The sequence below is a fragment of the Aricia agestis genome, chromosome Z (genome assembly GCF_905147365.1).
Source record: "Aricia agestis chromosome Z, ilAriAges1.1, whole genome shotgun sequence".
Lineage (NCBI taxonomy): Eukaryota > Metazoa > Arthropoda > Insecta > Lepidoptera > Lycaenidae > Aricia > Aricia agestis.
In genome coordinates this window covers 6,392,129-6,413,431 of record NC_056428.1, presented here as the reverse complement: position 1 = coordinate 6,413,431, position 21,303 = coordinate 6,392,129, and the positions used below count along the sequence as shown (strand labels likewise).

Below are 21,303 nucleotides of genomic sequence, written 5' to 3'. Positions count from 1 at the left end.
TCGATTTAGGCAATTTATTTACAGCTAGTGCTTTGGTCATACTGGTCCACCGTGTGGCTGGTGGTCTGCCTCTAGCCCTCTTAGCTTCTGGCTAATATACTAAGTCCCACAAATGTTAGTTATCCACTTCATCCTCTTACGTCTTCAATACTCATTGCACAAAAACATTTGTATTAGTTATCTTACGGCTTGAAGCTTTTATCCTATATCTTTTGGTTTTATCTTTATTGTGGTTATCAACATCTCATTTGATATTGGCACTATAATCTTGGAGATACGTTCTTTTGGTGATCATATCTTTAATAGTGTTTATTGTGACATAAAGCGGTGAAACTAAATGCTATGTTCGATTCTCTTTAGTTTTATGACGATTATTAAAGCCTACAAGTCATGTATTATGGGTATATTTAAGAGGTATGTTGTAGGCGTAATATTATGTTAGAAAGTTTCAGAATTTGTGTCTGTATCTGGTGTAGGATCAAAATAAAGCATTATCTAAGGCATTTTTGTTAAAAATAAGTTTATCATAATTCATAATATTATGTTTGACTTCTTAAAAAAAAACCTCCAACAAGTCCGAGAATATCTGCTTGTGCCTTCTTCTCATCCCTGCATAGTTTCTTGCATGATACGTAGTTTCCAGAGATTATATTATTGTTACGTGCTAGTGTAAGTCTGTATTCCCCCGATAAGTTCCGCTGGTTTGTCGTAAGTATGGTCGAAATTCGACCATACTTGCAACGACATTAGGACTGCTGCCTATGTTTTGTAAAAAATATTGACTTCATCATAGTTTTTTTCAATTCTCGTCTCTGGGACTCAGCTGATCTCAGACTGGCCGTTTAAGCATTGTCTAATAGTATCTAAAATTAAATTTAAAAAAATCCATTTTTAATTTGTCAACTTGTTGTCAACAGACTTCAACCATAAATAAAAGAGTATAATTCGTATGTATAGGCTTGTCACTCAAAGATCTGTCATCTTTCCTAGCAGTAGTGTCGTAGTGTGTGTAACGTTTTATTTGTTAAAAATATAATTTAAGCATTGTCTAATAGTATCTAAAAATAAATAAAAAAAAACAATAATCCATTTTCAATTTGTCAACTTGTTGTCAACAGACTTCAACCATTAATTAAAAGAGTACAATTTGTATGTATAGGCTTGTCACTCAAAAATCTGTCCTTTTTCCTTGTAGTAGTGTCGTAGTGTATGTAACGTTTTATTTGTTAAAAATATATATGATAAAAGCATAATTTTAAAATAATATTAGCTCGATGCACTCCTTCACCATATAAACTATAACTGTGCGAAATTTCATGCACCTACGTTTCCCCATTTTTCGTAAAAAGGGTTACAAAGTTTTTCTGTCACGTATTAATATATAGATGTGGTGAAGGAGTGCTAATATTATTTTAAAATTATGCTTGTATCATATATATTTTTAACAAATAAAACGTTACACACACTACGACACTCACAAGGATAAATGACAGATTTTTGAGTGACAAGCCTATACATACGAATTTATACTCTTTTATTTATGGTTGAAGTCTGTTAACAAGTTGAGAAATTGGAAATGGATTATTGTTTTTTTTTTATTTTATTTTTAGATACTATTAGGCAATGCTTAAACGGCCAGTCTGAGATCATCTGAGTCCCAGAGACAAGAATTGAAAAAAACTATGATGAAGTCAATATTTTTTACAAAATATAGGTAATAATAATAATAATAATAATAATAGCTCCCACACCGATTTCGGTGACGGTGGCCGGTTTCATTGATACTAGGCCAGCTACGCAGGAGTAATTTTATAGTGCCCAAGTGTGTGCGCAGTACACAAGAGCACTCTCTATTCCTTTACTCTCATAACCCAGTGGGACGGAAGACCGACACGACCGGCGAGAGAACAGGCGCAGGACCGACTTTTTACATGCCCATCCGACGCATGGATCATCTTACTTGTCAGACAATCAGGTGATCAGCCTGCATTGTCCTAACCAAACTTGGAAATAACATGTTTCCAACGCGGGATTCGAACCCACGACCTCCGAGTCAAGAGCCGCGCTCTGTACCACTAGACCACGGAGGCGTAAAAAATAGGTAGTAGACCTAATGTCGTTGCAAGTAAGGTCGAATTTCGACCATTGGGCGATATCTAGTTGGATTTAATGTAAAAAAAAACTACATTTTCCCTTGTGGTGTACGGTAGTAGCGTGGTGTAATGATTTCGAATGCGAATTATTTTACACCCGACACAGTCTGACCCCGGGCCGGCCGCGTCGTAACTCGGGAGGTACGTGTAAAATGCCGATTTATTTCTTAATGCATTCGCTAGATCGGGTAACGAGTATCTCGTTACCCGATCTAGCGTCTAGCGATCTAGCTTAAGAACCGTCGGGGTGGATGTAAAAGATCCTTAATTTTTTGTTCGCGGTTAGTTTCTAATGAGATTTTAATAATTTGGTGGCCATTCTCATCAATTCTTATGATATCGTTTCCTGCCTCCGAGACTTTTCAGAAATTTCAACAAGGCCTACAATGATTCATCTACACTACTATTATAAAGAGGAAAGATTTGATTGTTTGTTTGTCTTGAATAGGCTCCGAAACTACTGGACCGATTTGAAAGATTATTTTACCATTGGAATCCTACATTAATTCTGCTGAACATAGGCTAAATTTTATTTTGGAAAAAAAATAGGGTTCCGTAAGATATTTGGGATTTTCGGACGCAAGGTGTAAAAAATCAACCAGAAATGTTACTTTTTTCGCGTAAGCTGCCTAAACTATAAAAGATAGAACCATAAAATGTACTAAGTAATTGTAGATATTTTAAATATCTACAAAAAAGTCCGCGACACACTATACCTATCTATGTTAAGTGAGGCACAATAACTATTTTTTTATTAAAAAATCTTGAAATGTTTTTGGACTACATTTTAATGCCTTTATTTTACTCATGTCATTAATTCTTATCAAAATAAATTACAGTTAATGTAGATAATATTTGGTCTTTGAATGATCAAAATTGGACGTTTGGTTTTAATGTTATGGCGAAATTAAAATATTACGATTTCTGCTGCACGTTGCGAATTTGGCGTCGTCAAGGCGCGCCGCGCGGGTGTGCTCGCCCGGAGAGTCCACGTAAATATTAATTATTATTACCTCGATCATGGGAATCGCAGACACAATAGATTTATAATATAATAGTTATGCGACAGCCGGGTGCCGCTTCATTGATGGGATAATATTATAGTGCTTCATTAATTCATTACGTTTTGAATGACTATTATTTTTGATTGCTATTATAATTAATTTCTATAACTATAAATCAAACATAACACTTAAAATATAAAAAAAAATTCAATATATTTTTTTTAATAATAATTATAATATAGTAGTTATAGGCTAAATAGTGTAAACCATTTTTATGTTCTGCTTAACATAAAGATTGACTAAGAAATAAAGATTGAAAATCAATCAAAATCAATGTCCACCCGTGCGAAGCCGGGGCGGGCCGCTAGTAGACTATATTCTACGCTCTCAGTTCATATTTATTTCTCTCTGCATTTTATGTATTTTATGATATTTAAGAATTAAGAAATTGAAAAAAAAATTAAGATTATTGAAATTGTTAGTAATCAATTTATTTCAAATCAATTCATTTAGATCTGTTAGCTAAAATTGATTACTATAACCGGCTTCTGGCTTTTTATACAAGTGTCAAAGGCTTTAACGCTTAAATCGATGGCTCCTATTACTGGCTCTAGGTGGTCCGCGCGAAAGTACAAATAGCCAGCTTTATTTGTCAGATAGGCTGTATTAGTTTTATTCGTTCCGACCACATAGGCCATATTTCAAGGGAAGCTTTTCAAGGCAAGCTTTGTTATGGATGAGCTGCCTAGATAAGTTTCTTTTGAGTTATTGGTTAATAGGCATGCTAGGCTTATTTTTATTTTTCGCGCAGTAAATTTGTGTATGGTAAAGACCAAAAACTTATGTGTTTTCTTAGTATCTCCATACACATTTTTTTCCTGTATAAAATTTGGCAACTATTTAAGAGCTGCAACTTTTACTGTGAACTCTATCAATGGAAAATTACCGATATAATAATTTTGGGAGTACCTATATAAAATTATCACTTTGTTTTGATACCTGTGCAAATCAGTACATCGGTTTTAGCTGAAAGAAGTGGCAGATAGGCAGACAGACATACCTTAGCATTTATTTAAAGACTAGCTGTCCCGGTGAACTTCGTGTCACTTTAAAACCTTCACTGGACTTATACGAATATTTTGAGACTAAAGTTAGCCCAATCCGTTCAGCCGATTTCGAGTTTTAGCGTTAACCTCGTGATCAAAGAAACGTTTCCTTATCTGGTGATGATCATAGAGCTGACGATGACTGTATATAAAGGCATAAAAGGGAATGTTATACGGGCGTATTTATTTTATAATGAGTCATATCTATCGCGGCCGCGCCGATAATCACGGAAAATTATTGGGAACTCGAAATCGTGAGAACGAGCTTTCCGTCGAGCTTTTCTAGTGCGAAATGACATTTACAACTAAAGGTAGCACGTGGATGCTAGCGACTGCGACGCGCGACTCGTCAGCGATGTCGATAGCGAATTTGACTAATAGCAGAATAGACGTAGTAGGTAGCTAATAGCGCCGATAGGTAGCTTGGCGCTTGTGATGTAATAAAAAATGTGTCTTATTTAATTTTTGATTACTTACTTCGATATGAAAACTAGCGAATGCAATTCGTACCCAAGTGCCCTAGGTAGATACTAGGTACTAGCCCTACACAATGTCGATAGCATATTAGATCGGTAAGTGTCATGGCGTTTGCTCTATGTCAAATCATAATATTATGCGATCGTGCTTTGGATCGATGTCGATAGGGCGATGCGTAGCCACATTAGTCTATGACAAATAACTCTGCACAGTGTATTGCCTAATTCCGGAAAATTTTACGAGACTCGCGCACAGTCGCGCGATCATAACGCAGTCGCAAAGGTTGGAGTAATACCCTTTACGTTAATTAGCTCGTAAACTCTATCTGTATGCACACTACGAATTCCTAGGGTAGTTGGAACTTGGAAGTTTATGGCAAGATGCACAAATGGTCGGAGTTAGTGGCCATCTTGGTTCTACAAGCTATCAAACTTGAAGAATGTGTCGTTCGATTTGAATCCCAGAATACCTGACGAGATTAGAGTTTATGTACCTAGGCCTAGTTTAAGTACTAGAACATCAAATTGTATTTTATTTTTAAGTGTCTTTTTTCTAAATAAATAAATATGTGAATATCCTCAAGTTGTTTAGACCAACAGTGTGCTATGGGCGAGTTTCTTTTTTTGCGTGAGATGTTTGACAGTTTTGTTTTTTTTCATAACATCAATAAAGTATAGTTTTCACAGAGCCAGTACTGGCTGCCAATAAGACTGGCAGCCAGTACTGGCTCTGTGAAAACTATACTTTAGGTTAGGTAAGCGTATGAAATGATTACGAGGTTTATGAAATACTTACATCTGTTATACACACTACTTTTTAACTATTACTTAAATGGATATTTAGGCAGGCTACCACTTATCATGATTCCATGTCTGTCTAGTGTCTGCCGTGTGACTTTTTTCAATAGAGTTATTTACTTTTTGTCAATAAGGGCCTTGTCGTTGAGCTTTTACATAATCATAAGCTCTATGCAGTTAACGATGCTTACAGAATGTGACTATAAACTATAAACTGTACTTACAATATATTGTGGGAGCGATAATGAGTAGTAGTTGTGTGAAACCAATAAATATCACAGTAGTTGTTAGGATAATGAACAGTGGAATATGAATGAAAAGTGAAAATACGAGGTGAAATAGAAAGGTTGTTTAGAATTTGAAATGTATGAACCGACGAAAGATTGTAGTGTAGATTTTTGCAGATAGTTTTATTGCCGAGCTGAATATGACTATAAATATTATATTATTATTGTTATTTTGTTTGTTAAGTTGTAACTTGTAAAAGATTCAAAACTATAAAAATAAAAAAAAAATCCATTTAAAGACATTAAAAACGCCTACTCTTATTTAGTAAACAAAATTGTATGAAGCAAACTAGGGTCAAAACTAATTGAAACCCATATGATAAACGTAATTTTTTCTGTTAAATATCGCCACGCCATATTTCAAGAATTCTGAATTTGGCTTCAATAATAAGAAACGAACTCAAGAATACTAAATACCATGTCTTCAAACGTAATCCATATATAGAATAATGCCAGTGGATGTAAAATCATCTTGCATGGATAATGTAGTTTGTAGGGATGATACTAGTGTTTACTTTCAATTAATTTCAAACATAATATTTTGGACCCTTTATGCATCATTAGAAAAATTGATTCATAGAGTCTCTCTGCCCAAGGGGTAACTGGTACATTAACCCTGTAGTTCTATTATTGATGTCGTGTTAGCTCAAGCAGGAGATCGCGGGTTCGAATCTCGCCAGTTATAATAATTAGCATGGACTAGACTAACGGGCTGTTGAGCGTCCATATTACTTTAGGAAAAGCTGAATTGACCATTGGGTGGAAGCTTAAAACCGTCGATTAGCGCATCCCTGCACGTATGGTAAACAGTGAATTTGTATGGCGTATGGGGACCTAATTCTCGGTGTTCGTAGACTTTCACACACGGAGATTTGTAGTGATAAGCCTATTGGTGTCAGGCGAGATTGTCCGGGCTAGCGGATAGGACCTGAAAGCGCATGTACTGCACCTATCTCCCGTCGGGCGCGGGCTGTGCAAACATCGGGTGGTGTAAGTTTTAGGCGATAGAAAATTTCGATAGCGCGATGCAGCATTGTGATTTGTGACGTAAGTTGTACCTCCACAATATGATTAGTGAGTATTAGTGACCAACCGAGGATCCTGACATTGGTAGTCTAAAATAACACACATTTAAAATAATAAAAAAGTGAACTGATCTTTTTTTTTTTTTAATGAAATAACGGGGCAAACGAGCAAACGGGTCACCTGATGGTAAGCAACTTCCGTCGCCCATGGACACTCGCAGCATCAGAAGAGCTGCAGGTGCGTTGCCTGCCTTTTAAGAGGGAATAGGGTAATAGGGGAGGGTAGGGAAGGAAATAAAGTAGGGGATTGGGCCTCCGGTAAACTCACTCACTCGGCGAAACACAGCGCTAGCGCTGTTTCACGCCGGTTTTCTGTGAGGACGTGGTAAGTATTTCTCCGGTCGAGCCGGCCCATTCGTGCCGAAGCATGACTCTCCCACGTATCGTAACCTCTCGTTTTTCCTCTTACATGCTCCAATTAATGAAAGAAGGGTAGAAGAGGAGAAAGAGGGGTAGTAAAAGACCAAGAAAAAACTAGCTAAAAGTGCTGGCAGGGGGAAGTGGCGGAAGCTCCAACGACAAGGTTTTTAATAGAATAAATAAGAACTCTATCGCGGACTATTCTGATTATGTAGACTTCATCTATTTCGTTAAAAGATGTCTGTTTTACTAATTAATGTCACTCCGCATCTGCTGAGTCAACGTCGGTTGCTTACCTGTCACAAGTTGCTTAATCGCTCTACGGATTTTCGGACTGGACAGATTTTTGACACCAGTAAACCATATGACCAGATTTTTTTACTGCTACGTCGTCATCATCGTAATCAGCCTATTGCCGTCCACTGCGGAACGCCTCCCCCAAACGTAAACCTAACTAATTTATCTTCAAGACTTAGCCGCTGTCTCCTCTCCCTCGTGCAGCCTTTCACTGCAGATATTGTCCGCGCGATCCGTACGGCTCATTACCATACACTATGTCCGTGACAGCGGCGCAATTAACTATCTGTTTATTGTTGTTGAATTATAAACGACGTTGCCGTATCACTCCCGTTGGAAAGCTCCTGATTTGTGGCCTCAGGTACACATGGCCCGTCCGTAACTAATATTATAGATGACACAGTGCGTATGTAAAGCCGAAGAACTGATTTTAACTAGTGTGAAGTTACTTTGAGTCCTGGAATTGGACATAGGATAGTTTTTATTGCGACAAAATGTTCGCGAATGTAGGCAACAGTCACTCAGTTAGATCCATTCACACTAATATTATAAATCAGCCTACCCTGTTGCCGTAAACCCTAAAGCGATTTTGATGAAATTAGTTGTGAAGATACTTTGAAGCCTGGGAAAGGAAGGATAGTTTTCGCTTGGAAAAATGTTTTAAACGAATTTCAGCACAACAATATCTAGACTCTAATTCTAGAATACAAACAGACTGGATAGTAATAAAAGAACCTGCAAAGAATTCCAGAAGTACCGGAATCTATACGAATTTTGTTTTACTGGAATTCTATTACAGACCGTTTCTTTAAAAAATCTCTAAAACATCTTTATGTTTTAGAGGTACTCTAAAACATCTCTAAACGGTCTGTAATAGAGTGGTCTTTATGTCGTTTGCATACTGATAATGTCAGAAGTAAAACAAAAGTGAATGTGCAGGATGGATAAGGCTCTCATGTGCACAGCCGGACGTCGCACGACGTCGGATTCCTGGCGTTCTTGTCGGTAACTTGTTCAGGGTAACCAGGAACAATTATTGACAGCTGCGTTATCGTAATGCTATCGAAAGGAAATTGTATGATGACAACTAGTTTTGCACGGAGACACAAAAATATATCAAACTATATGATGACCCATTAACTTCGTTTAACTTAACTCCTCATAATAAATTTCCTCACCGTATAAACCTTCCATGGACTTTCACGAATATTTCAAGACTGTATTTTGCAAAATCGGTTCCGCGGTTCTCGAGTTTTAGCGAGACTAACAAAATTTAAGAGGAGTCCACACCGCCCTTTTTTCCATACAAACGTTGTCCTCTGTTTCCTCCCTGGATAATGCTAGTAGAGTTATAATTTTTTTCCTGAATATCTACGGCCACTAATACGAGTACAATGTCCCTATGTTTTCTTTTTTTTCATATTTTAATTATTAAATATGATATGAACGTTCAAAAACCCAAAAAATGGCCAGATTTTCCGCTGTGTTCAAACCAGAAAACAGATTTGGCTAGATTGTACAAAAAAAATAAAACATAGGAACACAGCCCAAGCCTTTCTTTAATCTTTAATGAAAAAAGTACCTGATTCCTTCTCCAAAATTAAAGTTTTGGAGAAGGAATCAGGGGACAACAAATCGTTGATTTTCTGGATTTTCTGCAGTTGTCTCTATCTCGTTCTGCGGTATAGGCTTGAGGTAAGGGAGACAGCTATAGATATTATACGTATCGCCCCTGGTGTATCCTCTTAAGTTTCATTTTTATTTATATGTGTATAAGATAGATATTATTACGTTTATTTAACGTAAGTATTTTACATTAGAAATGCAGAGAATGCTATTTGCTGTTTGATAGAGAACGGACTGGATTCAAATGATGCATTAAAACGCTTAGTAGTAAAGGCCTGATGAATATTACAATGTCTTTACAATCCTTTTATGAACCTCGAAATCTGTTGCCATGTTTACGTAATAAGCGCTAGTTGCCATGTGAACAATATAAATGGCTGTTTATATCTTCATTAATATCTCGCGGTGCAGATATTTTGCAACGAATATTTACCGGCTCCCAAGTAGGTAAATGTCAATTTAATTTAAATTGTTGACTCCGCTGATGTTCTGAGCTCATGTTAAGATTTTAGATTAGTTAAATTTTCGTAATGCTTTTGTTTAGTTGGGTAATTGATATTTACTGGTAGGCAGCAGTTGTTTTGGAGGTGTATTATCTCTTGATGGCGTTGTTGGTTGTCTGGCAACCAATCGGAGGCGCCATCTCTTCACCAATGCTTTGGTTTAGATAAATACACAACCTTAGAAATCACGCTGGTCCCAATTCCACCAATTGTAATATATTTTAATATAAACATTGTAATATTTTTTTTTTGTTATTGAAGTTAAAACGTCTTTAACAGCGTTGTGTATTTTTTGAGATGGGCAAAAAATGTTAAACTCATGTTAGGAATTAGGATAATACTGCTGATCGATGATCCTTAAGGTGACGCCGCGTTAAAGTAAAAAATCGTTTTGGATATGTTTTAGATCGCAAGAAATGGAAAGGGCGTCAAAAAAAAAATCGATATCGCTGCAGCCAAATTATCAAGGCGTCACCCACCAGCGGAGCGGTCTTTCTACCGCGCAGTGACAATGTATATCCTTCCTGCGAAACCCGCTATTTCGTTTATACATCTGCTGGCAGTCCCGATTAGAACCCGATGTTTTATTTGGAATTAACAAACGATTTAAAGTTGTTAATTTTCTTTGCTCAATAACCGAGCGTGTGCAACCCGCGGTGCAGTTTGTCGAGCAAGTCGCGACTCGCGGGCGACTCGGGCGAGTGCAATACATTACAATGTTACAAGATGAAACGTTTGATATTTAACAGATCTGATCTGATACGACGATCAACCTTTCACGATGCTCCACGTCCTCGTTACAAAACGCTGTACTAATAACAGTCTGTGGACGCGAAACTAATTCTAATGGAGGCTGGAATATTGAACAATAGTGGTTTGTGCGGGATATAACATTTAGTGGTAATATTTAGGTTTAACGCCTCCGTGGTCCAGTGGTTTAGAGCGTGGCTCTTGGTTCGAAGGTCGTGCGTTAGATTCCCGCGTTGGACACGTGTTAGGTACTTCCAAGTTTCATGGTTAGGACAATGCAGGCTGACCGCCTGATTTTCTGACAAGTGGGTAAGATGATCCATGCGTCGGATGGGCATGTTGAAGGCGGTCCTGTGCCTGATCTCTCGCCAGTCGTGTCGGTCATCCGTCCATGAAAGTAGATGAATGGAGATTGCTCTTGTGTACTGCGCACACACTTGGGCACTATGAAATTACTCATGCGTACCTGGAATGGATTTGAAGCAGCTAGAAGCTACCTAGCTACTTACGATTGTATTAATATTAGAAATGGTTTTCATTGACATTCCAGGTTAGGTTTTTTCGTTACGGAATTTCTTGATTCGGTCGTCGCGCTCAAAGTCTGCGACAAAAGCTATGCAATAGCTTAATACATTAATAACGAGCTTCGCTCGCGTTAAGAAGTATTATTATATACAAACTTTCATCCCCTATTTGAACCCCTTGGGGTTGAAATTTATCAAAATCCTTTCTTAGCGGATGCCTACGTCATAACATCTATCTGCATGCCAAATTTCAGCCCGATCCGTCCAGTGGTTTGGGCTGTGCGTTGATAAATCACTATGTCAATCAGTCAGTCAGTCACCTTTGAGTTTTATATATATAGATAATAATGTGTAATTTGTCAATCACGTTCGATAAATGATTATAATTTACTTTATATGTATTTTATTTTAAATTATGTGTCCACACTCCACACTCCACATCCACTTGCAGTTTTCAAGCCGTCTCTACAAATCATTCCATATTTCACTCGCGACTGTCCGCTGAGCGCCTTGAGGGGAATTATGGTCCAGTTACCCGATAATAAAGATACCACACTATTAATATACACATGATGTTTGACTCAATAATTCATTTCCCCCACGAAATTGTAATGTGATTTATATACGAATTAGTCATCCAATATTCGTGGTCAAGTGATTTAGAGTTCGAGGTCGTGGATTCGATTCCCGCGTTGGATAATGATTCTTAGTTTGGTTAGGACTTAGGTCAATGCAGGCTGATTACCTGATGGCTGATTCACCTGATTGTCTGACAAGTAAGATGCTCCATGCGACTGATGGGTAAGTAAAAAGTCGATCCTGCGCCTGATCTCTCGCCAGTCGTGTCAGTCATACGTGCCACAGTCTATAAGAATTTAGTGTAAATTACGAGAGATAGATAGTGTTTCTGTGTACTGCGAAAACTTGGGCACTATTAACTCCGGCACGTTGGCCCGGTTTCAATAACGGCCACCGTCACCGAAACCGGTGGGGGAGGCAATACACGAGATATTTGACACAATAATTCATTTTCCTCGAAATTGTAGTATGATTTATACAAGAATTACTCATCCAATAAATGGTTATTTGAGCTGTTTATTGATTTTTCCGATAAGATCCGATAAGAAACGAATTTGATGTATTAAGTTATTGACTTACTGCTCGTGGGTGCGTACGGTTTTTGTAGTAATACATCTTAGGAGAGGTTTATGACTACTGTCATTAAAATAATATTATTAAGTAAGTAGTCTTCGAATCGAAATGCCCGAATACGCCTGTTTGGGTTAGTGACTGTTGTCAATTGGATGTCAAAATACTGTGTTCTGAAATTTTTAATCCTTGACTAAGTATAATATGACGATGACCATAAGTATATACTAAGTATATAGTACTAAGTTTATACAATTTTCGTATCACTGTCCTCTCTAGACCCAATATGAACCTTCCCTGGACATCCACGAACATTTCAATACCAATAATAGCCAAATCGGTTCAGACGTTCTCAACTCTAATAGCGGAAGTAAATAGTAATAAAATTTAAAATTCTTTTTTTAGGGTTCCGTTACCAAAGGGTGAAAACGGAACCCTATTCATGAGGCTTCTATGTCTGTCTGCCCGTCTGTCTGTCCGTCTGTCTGTCTCCAGGCTGTATCTCAAGAACCGCTAAAGCTGGAGTTCAGAAATTTTCACAGATTATCTATATCTGTTGCCGCTATAACAACAAATACTAAAAACATTATTATTTTTAACAAAAAATTAAAACGGACTTCCAAGGTAAAAACAATAATAGATAGCTGAATCTTTAGTTCTCTGACAGAATATTTGAAACTTTTGGAACTAGCACCGACTTCAAAATTATGAAGATTGAGTACAGAAATAGTAGAGTTTAGCCGAATTCGGAAAAAGGCACTATTAGATAGGAAAAATTATTTAATACTTTTTAGTTCATATTATAAGGAAGTTATTATTGTTAAATAAATAAGGACATAACGTGATGACTGATGATATTTTATGGTATTGTGTGTATATTGTATCCATATACAACCATGTGTATTGTGACATTGGTGACCCTGACATGGTAGTGATGATGATGATGATGATGATGAATGTAATTTGCATAGTAGCATACGCTTTCAGTTCTTAAAACAGCGCCTAAGCCCCCAAACTTGTATTTATAAGGAATCCGGAGTTCTGTTAGTCTCTTTGGAACCATAGTATACGTCGGTGCAAAATCTTGCGTTTTGGTAGCATATGCTTAGGATGCTTCTTATAAAACCAAAATCACCATATGTTTCCATATAAATTTCGAGGAGTTCTCTCGATTACTCATGGATCCCATCATCAGGTCACCACTTTTGTGAACATGGTACCAAATTGGAGTGAAACCTAATACAACAAAACAAAAATTTCGAAAATCGGTTCACAAACGACGGAGTAACCGTCGAACATACAAAAAAAAAAAAAAAAAAAAAAAACTCCACAGCTGAACATATAACCTCCTCCTTTTTGGAAGTCGGTTAAAAATAAAATTAATATTTAAAGGGGGCTCCCATACAACAAACGTGATTTTTTTGGCCTTTTTTGCTCGATATCAATAATGGCAACAGGTAGGCACTGATATTTTCACAAAGGCCTTAATTGTATGTCTACTTCAATATTTAAGAATAATATTAAAATAAAATAAAAAATTAAGGGGTTTTTGTATGGGAGCCTCCATACAAAAACACAATTTTTCGCCTATTTTCCTCTATGGAACCCTTCGTGCGCGAGTCCGACTCGCACTTGGTCGATTATTTTGTATTAAAGGTAGGAGGTATATCAGAAAATTAATGGGTAAGTACTTTAAACAAACGCCATAGTGTTTCATAGAAGCTCCAATTTAAGTAATATTTTGACTTGATGATTTCTAAAAAAATAATTAGTAAATCCTTAAAAATCTCATATAATTTATGGACCCCATTAACTAAAACCACAGATAAGAGAGAGCTCTATCCGCAAGTGGCATCGAGATAACGATGAGGAACGCTATATATAATTACTCTGTCATCCGCGAACGTTTTTTTATTAGAAGCTTTTGCTTGCATAACTCTAAAGTTATTAATGATAACGATACTTTCACGCCTAATAACTATTAGGGGCCTCACATTAGTTACGTCACTGATAGGTATTAAACAGCGTCACGTGTCGTCCTCGACACAGGTTGTCACTTGTTAGTACTTAGTTGTGAATAGAGATGTGCCGACTAGTCGGTAAAGCCGACTATCCGGCCACTTTTGTAGTCGGCGAATAGTCGGCAAAAAGCGCCGACTATCCGGCTTTTTATAATTTTACTATTATTGATATTACATTTAAGAAAAGCCTTGATTATTTTGAAATTAAGTGAATGGTTTCTGAAATTATTTGCTTGTAAAGAAATACTTATGAGTTATGAAATTACTTAATAATTATTAAATAAAATTTGTATTTTAAATACCAAAGAGAACAACATAATATGTAGTACTATCTCCTTCATTCTAAACATTTATAATAAAAAAGTATGGCACTCGGGGACTGCCGTGGTAAAGCTATTGCATAGCATTTTTATCAACTTACTAGTTGACGCCCATATCTCCGTTGCGCCAAAATTCGTTTTAACGCGGCAATACTATGTCCTTTCACGGGACTCCGAGTACCTTCATTCAAAATTTCAGTAAAAAAGGTTAAGCGGATTGGCCAACCAAAACCAAATAAAAAGAATAACCAAAACACGATCCGACATATTCGCAGGCGGCGTAAGCGACTTACTCGCGAATTAGCAGTAAGTAAATGAAGCATTACGGCAACATCCGAAACCATGATCGGCTTCTTTGCAACCGACTAATCGGCTAGTCGGCCAAAGTCATATCTCTAGTTGTGAATTCTGATATTATACTTAAGCTCGTATCTTTTGACTTATGCCAATCAAACCCATAGGTGAATAGATAAATTCCAGCCAAGAAACATCATAATCCGGATTTTAACCCTCTTTAGAGCGCGTTCAGACGTGCGCGTATTCTGCGCGTGTTCTACGCGTGTTCTACTATAGTTTTCCCATTCCCAGCGCGGCACGCGCTGAACCCGCGCAGAACCTGCGCGCAGGCTGCGCGCGTGTTTTCCCATACGCTATAGTAGAACACGCGCACGTCTGAACGCGCCCTTACAGTTTTCCCGAAAAAGTTTAATTTATGTGTTTATGACTATCTACTTTTCCGCCACACAAAATTACCTTGAATTCAATAAGCTTCAAATGTGACGTAATTTATAAACGACCCCCTATGTTGTGGATTTTATTCTTATGGCAACAGGTTTTTAGTGATTGGAACAGTCATAAAGTTTAATAATACCTTAACAAAACTAACTGAATTGCCACTTTTGGACTCTGGTCATAAATAATTTTGATGCAAAACGGAACATTTACCGAGAAAAATAATATCCACAGCTGAAGAGAGAACATTCACCTTTCTTGTAAATCGGTAAAAAGGCTCTAAATATTTTAAAAACTAGGTTGGGTTAGGAGGTTGTGCCGTGATTATTATGCCGTTTTTGAGATCTTAATATTAGTTTAAAGTTTAAACGTCAAATCGTTAACAAATCACCAAAAATAATAATTGAATAGATAAATCCAGTCCAGTCGAAAACCTTACAAACCGAGCATTAGATAGTAATTTAATAAATTGTTTTAATGTAAACGCAAAATTAAAAAATTGAATTAAATGAAGGCGACGCCTTTGAATTGAAGAAATTATCAAATTTGGCTGTAGCGATATCGATTTTTCTCAGCAATGACTAAAGCTAAGAAATTAAAGTTAATTGTCAGTATTCATCATGTCTTTGTCTTTAAATTACCCATAGCATAATACGATTGGTCAACTTTTATAACACAGAATAATCAATCAAAAATACCTCTGTAAAAAAAGGGAGTCTAGTTTTGCCAACAGAGGAGAGTGATTTAAGCTTCTAAAATTTGTACATAGATTGGTTTAAGCATACACTTTAATTTGCCCATAGCTTATATGAAATATGTTTATGGTTTTTAAATTACGCGACAAAAACCATTTTGTCGCTTACGCCCTTTCCATTTCTTGCTGTTTCATTTCTTGTTTTCTTCAAAACAAGCAATCTAAAACATATTCAACACGGATACTCAAACGCGGCGTCACCTTAATAAACGACAGTATAAGTAACAATTTCAAGAAAAAAAATTGATGATAGGCCGTTTCCAAAGCTGAGTACTAATATTTAATAGTACCGACAATTAAAGCAACATTTAAAAGTCAATAAGATGCCATTGTGATGCGATTACAATATTGGACTATCAACAGCTATAATAGAGGTCGATGATCGATTGTGGCGAGCGCCAAGGTCGATGACCGCAGACCAATAGTCAAACCAGTAAAAATTGTACGATCTGCGCACTTTAAAACTCTGGAATGAACTGTCACCAGCAAACATTCAACAAGACAGCGTTTTCCGGACCAATACGACCTGCAAACATTCAAGAAGACAGCGTATTCCCACTTAAAAGGCTGGCAACGCATCAGCAGCTCTTCTAATGTTGCGAGTATCCATGAGCAGCGGTAGTTGCTTTCCATCAGGTGACCCGTTTGCTCGTTTGTCCCCTTATTTTATAAAAAAAATATCTTTTGCAAAAGTAAACGTTGGTTTTAGTCATTATAAATATTTAATTAACTAAAACTTGTTACTAGACACTTTGTTGCGACTTGCGCCTAATTTTATTCTAGGAAACTTTTGTAAACCCTGCTAGGTTCTGAAAAAACAGTTGCAGTTACAAACAAATTTAACCTTCCATCAACATTTTTATGTACTAAAAAATCGAATAATTTTACAAAAAATCACTACTTAATAAAAATAAAATTGATAATGTAAACAATCCTATAAAATGGTTGTTTAGTTGATTAATGTAATTAGCATCTGTCAATCCTTCTGTAGAACACCATTTTTAATGTGACAGTTAATTTTTGTGAAGTTCTTTAACCAGTGCAAGTGCCACAAAGTGAAATTGTTTTTTATTCAGAAACGTTAAATGTTGGTTTACTTTTTTAATTATTCGTCTCCTGACGCGCGACCTCTTTTGAGTCTTGAAAAGATATCGCGCCAAACATAGTGCCTTGCTACTGCAAGGCACAATCTGTGGCGCTTGACGAATTACACCAAATGCGCTTGAAAGATATCAAACAGTCCTTTCGAAAGACACCAAATATTGCGCTCGAAGACACCAAATAGTGCAGCGCATTGCAAAAAAAGTGATGCACTTATCATGAATGGGAGAAGAGCGTGACAGTGAGGCGTGTTCAAATAATGCGCATACATCATAGCGATACACCTGCGAAGCCCCGCCCACTACCATCATCAGGCCATTCCAGCGCCGGCCGTCGGGTGCGCAGGTTGTGTTGTGTGTGACACTAGAAAGGAAACTGAACACGGACTGTAAGTTATTTTATTTTTTTACTACATTACCTGGTGAGTTTCGTATAGTCTCCTTCCCATGCCTTCCTTGGACTTCCAGGAATATTTCAAGGCTAAAATTAGCCCAATCGGTTCAGCCATTCTCGAGTTCTAGTGAGACTAACAAAATTTAAAATATTTTTTTATTAATATAGATGTTTATAATGAAGTGACATTATAATCTACATCCGGCTTGTCACTTATTTATAGTTTACCATTATCATGAACTGCAGGTGAAATTATAGTGATTGTAACTACTACAGCGTTTTATAAGTTATCAACATTTTTAACCATTTATAAAGATACAATTTATTGTTGTGAATATAATTTGGTTAAAAATTCACCAACTTGTTGCACTTGTGGGTGGAGTTAAGTTTTAGCGCAAGCGCAAAACTCTTCCTTTTATAGTAAAAAAGTTTAAGATACATGTTGATGTAGGTAATGTATCAAAAGTTTTGGCAAGACATAAAATTGTTTTTTTTTAGTTTGTGATTTGTTTGACTTTAATTAAGTAATAATTTTATTGATTACCACAAAAGTTATAAAAACACCTGTACATGGTGTAATACAGTCTACTTTTCTTACTATTCAAAAAATTATTGGCGTTTGGTTTCTAAAATTTTGGCCGTCGTTTCAAGATACCACGTCTTACATTTTGAGAACTATCATCTAAATCGCTATATATATTCGTCAGGCTAGGCCCGGGAATCCCGTTTTTATTATTCGTAGGGAATCCCTCTAAAATCCATCTAGAAAGGCACCAGCCTTCGCCACTTATAAATACATAATAATAATTATTATATTGTTGAATTAGCATGACAAAATGTATTTTGATAATGGCACGCTGCACGAGCAAATATTTTGTGCTCGTTTTCCCAAAAATGTTAGCTTATTTGAGACATCATAATATATCGTAATGTGATAATTTATCCACATTTGTAGTTTATATTTTGAATTATTACCCATTTGTTTATTTTAGACTGATAAAAGGCGCGCGGCGCTACGTTTACTATCATGGCTGTTAATTTTGGTAAGATAGAGAATTATTGTAAAGAGTTATCTTAAGTTGTAAGTTGTCAAGCGTGATTGTAGCTGTCAATTTCACAATATTTAATTATTTTATCTTTTCGAACTTAATTTGTTGCATGTTTTAAATGATAATTAAAATAATTTGTAAAGAGATCATCATTATAATATTATCATTTTGCAGTAATTTCTCTGATATATGCCGGTCTTAAGATATTATTTTCTTATGTAGCATTTTTCCTTTCTTACTAATTGAAAAAGGAACATTACATTACTTATTTTAGAATATAATCTGTGTTTATTTTCGTTTCGTTTATATTTACGGTCTTATATAACTGTAGACCAATCACCAATATTTAAAGCATTGAGTTCCTGCATTGTCTGTTCAAAATTTTAGTGTTAATTCAATTTAAAACTTGCTTGCATTGCCACTTGCTCCGGTCTGAATTATTATATATTCTGTTTAGTCTGGTGATTAAACAAAAACGAGAAATCAAAATGAAATATATAAGGGGTTTTCCAATAAGGACTTAACAACTTTTTTTCAAAATTAAATTAAAACCACTTGAGATACTATTTCAAAAATTTTAGTATCGAATTAAAGTACAATGAAAAAATTTTTGAATGTAACTCGACTTCCCTCATATTATGGGCACTGCAGGCGCCGATGATTCGTTGAACCTAATTTTCTATGACTCGACCACACATTTTGACTATTTCGCGTATAATTTTGGCTCTGAGCTCTTCCAACGTCGTCGGCTTATCCAATGACTTGACGCAGCCAAAAAAAAATCTACAGACGTTAAATCGCACGGACGAGGCGATTAATCAACTGGTACATTTTTTGATATTCCTATATATCATATCCTATTGAAACCTCATGCTTTATAAATTCATATCTTATATTCGGGCCAAAAATAATACATAATTATGGCCAATCTACGTACCTGTCTACTAGGGCGAAAATTAACGGAACTGACAGTGACAGTTCGATGTTAAGTAAAAAAGTGCGTCCACTAAATAAAATCAAAATTGGATAACCCTTTACATAACACCAATTCCTCCCTCTTGTTTCTTCAAGCGTTCTTACATCTTTTGCGCAGCCCATAACTATTCTTGTAATATTTATCTGGTACTTATGTAAAATTACTTAAGCCCGACTAGCAACGTAGTGCGCGATGTAAGATATTCGTGGTAACTATGACAACTGCTGCGACACCAGTCACATTGTCCTCGAACAATGAAAAAGAGGGCACCCGGGAAATGTGGATGCGCTTTGCATGCGTTTGTATCGCGCGCCCCCATCGCCGTACAAAATGTGTACAAGATATGAATTGTGTAATGTCGTTTGTTTAACTCTACTGGTATTTCATTTATGCGGAATTGTGCTCCAAGTTGTCTTTTAGAGGTTCGTTTTGTGCATTCCCGTGTGTTTCCCGTCAGGTCGACCTGCGAACAGTCCGATCGGGTTTGCCTCCCTGTATTGGGCATTTATGCGCAAAAGTATTTCCGGCATTTGTCATCAATCTGGCAAAGATTTGAAGTAGCCTATGTCATCTTCCATTGTCTGCTCTGTATTTATACTTTCATCAAAATCGTTTCATTCGTTTCAAGGGATATTTTTTGATGGAAAGAAATTATTGTTGATCGATCAGTATCGATTATGATGTAGTTACTTAACTTAAATAAATAAATAAATCATTTAAAAAATTGATCCTACTTCTCAAAAAAATATTGGGCTTTTTAAAGCCTTATTGGCCCTAAACCTTAATCAAGGGGAATTCTAACAACAGCATCGTTTGCATGTGTAATAGAGTTTAGCTCGCTAATAGTCAAGACGTGACCGTATGTAGTCCACTTTCGTATAATTATCCCGGGAAAAATGTACTGATTGCACTCGCTAGTGTTTCCTGGTTAATTACCAGTGCCGTGTTTGTTAGTTGAAATACAATGTGGTACGAGGAAGTGACGAATTTAAATTTTAAAACTAAATATAAACAAATAATCATTAAACTTAATGATAATTTCTAAATTATTATCAATAATAATTTATCTTAGATATAAATAAAAATGGTAGTCTCCCTAAAACTCGAATACGGCTTAAGCGATTTGGCTAATTTTAGTCTTTCTAGGAGGTCTAGGGAAGGTTTGTATTAGGAGGGAAATTATATGAAGTTCACCGGGTCATCAAGGATTCTTTATTTTCTGCCTATGGGTTAGCTCCATCGAAGTGATTCTTGGCTCAGATTGTGATATAATTATATTTACAAGGCATTAAAGGAAACAATTATTATAAACAATTATTAGTTACTTAAATATTTCCGTTATGGATAAATAAAATGAACAAGCGTTGATGTAAAGACTACAAAAAAAAAGTACCTATGCGATTCGTGAAATACATCGTACGTAGTAAATCATTGTCCATTTGCGAATATATTTGCATTTTATCGTACCAGTTGCACCACCTTTTACCTCTACAGCACCGTGTTTATGAATCCTCAGAGACATTAAACGATTTAATTGATTTAAGCTCAGACCCGGGGCGACGGGAAGTCTTCAATTACAATTAATACATCTCCACACTTGATCATCAGTCCTGTCATCCTAAATTGCTACCGATGAAAGTGGACCTTCTCTCGAAATAATAGAGTATATTTTCCCGTGCACTGGAAGGCTGGAGCATCACCTGTTTCTCGTTTTTAGTGGTCTTTATTCTAAACTGTATCTTCTGTACACAAGGATGGATTTCTTTTGCAGATATTTTAGCAAGTCTGAGATGGTCCGCTGTTATGAATGCTCGGTTTTGTGCATTCATCTTTCAATAG

General features: G+C 36.4%; 1 protein-coding gene across 2 annotated transcripts in view; it reads left to right on the top strand.

Annotated features, from left to right (window-relative positions):
- Positions 1–21,303, top strand: part of LOC121739396 (protein N-terminal asparagine amidohydrolase) — a 101,065-nt gene that overhangs the window by 18,343 nt on the left and 61,419 nt on the right. Inside the window, exon 1 of one of the 2 annotated variants that reach the window (XM_042131852.1) lies at positions 17,363–17,434. The exons of the other annotated variant lie outside the window; for it this stretch is intronic. The gene's annotated coding sequence lies outside the window, so the exon portion shown is untranslated. Of the gene's footprint in view, positions 1–17,362; positions 17,435–21,303 lie in introns of those variants that run through there. 2 annotated transcript variants of the gene reach the window in all.